The sequence below is a fragment of the Peromyscus maniculatus genome, chromosome 9 (genome assembly GCF_049852395.1).
Source record: "Peromyscus maniculatus bairdii isolate BWxNUB_F1_BW_parent chromosome 9, HU_Pman_BW_mat_3.1, whole genome shotgun sequence".
Lineage (NCBI taxonomy): Eukaryota > Metazoa > Chordata > Mammalia > Rodentia > Cricetidae > Peromyscus > Peromyscus maniculatus.
Genome location: NC_134860.1, coordinates 47864625 through 47868280, shown reverse-complemented (window position 1 = coordinate 47868280; position 3656 = coordinate 47864625). Strand labels below are relative to the sequence as shown.

The 3656-nt window shown below is 35.6% G+C and overlaps 1 pseudogene; it reads right to left on the bottom strand.

Moving 5' to 3' along the window:
* Positions 1 to 1349: 1349 nt before the first annotated feature.
* LOC102914379 (small ribosomal subunit protein uS17 pseudogene) lies at positions 1350 to 1892 on the bottom strand (annotated as a pseudogene).
* Between the last annotated feature and the right edge of the window lie 1764 nt (positions 1893 to 3656).

Genomic DNA, 3656 nt, shown 5'->3' with positions numbered 1-3656 from the left:
GAAGTCAGGGATCATGATGCCTCCAGAGTTTGCTTTATTGTATAGAATTGTTTTTAGCTATCCTGGGCTTTCTGTTTTTCCATATGAAGTTGAGTATTGCTCTTTTCTGGTCTGTGAAAAATTGTGTTGTGGTTTTGATGGTGATTGCATTGAATCTGTAGATAGCTTTCAGTAAGATTATAGATTTTTGGTAAGATTAACATAGTAAAAATGATTTATAGATTTTCTTAGAAAGTGTATAGAATTTTACTATGAATACATCTTTTTTTTAGTCAGAAGTTTTTTAAATTAATGTTTTTTAATTTTTTTATTATAGGTCCAATAAGTCATTGATCTCCTCTTGGTTTAACTTTGGTTGTTTGGATGAACCTACAAATTAATTCATTTCCTTTAGATTTTCTAACACAATGAAGTGCAGGTTTTTAAAGAATTCATTTACAATCTTAATTTCTTTGATTGCTGTTGTAATGTTCCCCTGTTTGGCTCTAATTATGTTAATTTGGGTCATTTTCCCTTTGTTTTGATAGTTGTGTCAAAGGTCAGTCAGTCTTGTTTAACTTCTCAGAAATGTGACTCCTGTTTTGGTAATTCCTTGTATTATTTCTTTTTTAATGTTTCATCAGTTTCTGCTCTTACTTTTATTATTTCTTGTAGTCTACTACCATACTGAGGTTTTCCAAATTATTGAGTTGTATCATTAAGTCATATATTTATGTCTCTTTTTAATGCAGGCATTCAGAATTATAAATTTCTCCTTAAGGACTGATTTTATTGTATTCAAGAAATTTTGTTATATTGTTTTCATATTCATTGAATTGCAGGAAATTTTTAATTGCTTTATTAATTTTTTTGATTCACCTGTCATTTAGTAATCTGTTGTTTTGTCTCTATGAGTTTGTATAATTTCATTGTCAAATATGAAAGAGCTGAAGTTTTGTGTATGCATGATTTGCTCTTAACTTTTCTTCCATTGATCTGCATTTGGTTATGTGCATATACTATGTTCTGTTTATTATTTTGACTTTGTAATATAATTTCTAGAGATTCATTATATGTTGATCTTAAGCTTTATTGTGTTGTTCTTAGATATGGTACACAGTTACTTCTGTTTTTCTGAATTTGAGATTTGCTTGTGTCCAGTATGCAGTCTATTTTAGAGAAACTTCCATGGACTACTAAAAAGAATTCTTTAGTATTTAATTGAATTATTATGTGTTATGTTCATTTGATATATGATATTACTTAATTCTGGTGTTTCTCTTATTATTTTTTGTCCAGATGACCCATATATTGGAGAAAGTAGGGTATTGAGACCACCCACTATTACAAATTTAAAATCAATCTGCATCTTTTTTTTGTGAGCTAGAAAACCACTTTATTTGTTCTGGGGAATTGTCCAGAGTCCCCTTAGAACTTCTGGAACTGCTTCTTGGTGCCAGCAGCCTTGGTGACCTTGAGCACATTGAAGCGGACTGTCTTGCTCAGGGGCCTGCACTCTCCCACAGTGACGATGTTGCCGATCTGTACATCCCTGAAACAGGGGGACAGGTGCACAGATATGTTCTTGTGGCGCTTCTCAAAGCAATTGTACTTCTGGATGTAATGGAGGTAGTCCCTGCGGATGACATCTTCATCTTTGTCACGACACCAGACAGGATCCGATCTCGGATGGAGACATTACCAGTGAAGGGGCATTTCTTGTCTATGTAGGTGCCCTCAGTGGCCTTCTTGGGCGTCTTGAAGCCTAGACCGATGTTTTTGTAGAACCGAGGGAGTTTTTCCTTGCCGGTTTCTCCAAGCAGAACATGCTTCTTGTTTTGAAAGATTGTGGGCTGCTTTTGGTAAGCACGTTCCATCTGAATGTTTGCCATCTTCCCGGCAGCCTGAGAAAAAGAGAGTCAATCTGCATCTTTAAGTCAAATAGTACACTTCTTATAAAATTGAATGTGAGAGAGCTTGGTGAGTTTATGCTTGGTATTGTAATGTTTTCTCAGTTAATTGTTCCTTCCATTCAAATGAAGTGTCATCTCTGGCTCTTCTAATTAATCTTAGCTTTAAGCCCTTTATCAGATATTAGGTTAGCAATACATGCTTGCTTTCTTGTCCTGTTTGATCAGAATATTTTTTACAGCCTTTACTTTAAGGTAATGAGTCTGGCTTTAAGAGTAAGATGAGTTTCTTGAAGACAACAGAAATAGGGATTTTGTTTCTTAATTCGTTCAATTAGCCTGCATGTTTTGATTAGGGAATTAAAGCCATTAATATTTAAAGTTATTAGTGAGAGGTGTGTATTGATTACAGTTAGGTTTGTGTGTGCGTGTACGTGCATGCATGTGTGTGTGTGTGTGTGTGTGTGTGCTTATTTGCTATTTGTGTTCTAAGTTCTAGTTTGTGTTTCAGTACATACAGTTTCATTTGTTTTCTTTCTATAAGATCTCTGTTATGCTTATTTCTCTCTTCACTTGGAATTATTGCTTCTACTCTTCTGTTGAGACAATTTGGTAGACATGAAAGTTTTTAGCCTGTGTGTATCATGGAAAGCTTTTCTTTTCTTTTTTTTTTTAGCTATTGCAGACAGTTGTGCTTGGTAGAGCAGTCTATGTTCGTCTTTCAAATTTTGAAGTACATTGCTCTAGGCTCTCTTGACTTTTAATGTTTCTATTAATAGATGAACTGTTATTCTGATGGGTTTCCTTCATATGTGGCTGTGGTTTTCCTCTGGCAGCTTTCAATATCCTCTCTTGTTCTGTATATTTAGTGTTTGGTATACTATGCCATGGAGAGTTTCTTTTCTTTTTTAATTATCTTTTTAATTGAAATAGAATTATATCTTTTCCTCCCTTTTCTCCCCCCTCTCCCAGCTATCTCCCTTGAGGCCCTCCTATGCTCCAAGCACTTACAATGTGATATCCTCCTTTCCTTTACTGTCACATAGATACATATGTACACATGTATGCATATACCCAGACATATTTATAACCCGAGGAGTCCACTTTTGTTGTTGCTGTGTGTATGTTTTCAAGGCTACCATTCTGCATTAGACAAACAATAGGGGAGTTTATCCTTGGGAGAGGCTGACTTCCCCCAGCAGTCATTATTTGCCTGTAATCCTTTGTCTATGGGTAGGACACCACTAAATTTTCTTCCTTCCATGCTGCCATGTTCATTGACACTGTTCTTCTCTTGTTTATGCAGCCATTTCAAGGTACTGTCTCACAATGGACTTCCTGGTATTCTGGCTTTTACAGATTTTTTACCCTGTTTTCCATGATATTCCTGGAGCCACAGGTGCAAGAGCAGTTATATAGATGTATCGACTTGGGCTGGACTCACCATGGTCTGCCGATCCTTGCATTGGTTCCAGTTGTGGTTTTTTTTCTATGATGGTCTCCATTTGATGTAAAGAGTGATTTGTTGGTTGTTTGCCTTATTTTGTTTGCTTTAATGAATGGTGGTAGTTATACTAATCTGTGGATAGATTGAGAATGAAGTAAGTGATTATGCTGATCTAGCAATGTGGAAATAATAGATTCTTTTCTGAAGTTCGTGACCTCACTAGCCTCAAGAAACTGTCTATGTCTCCAATGCCCAGCATGATTTCTTTCCTGTTGAGTGGGATTTAAGTACAATAAGACAACTATTGGTTGCACAGATTT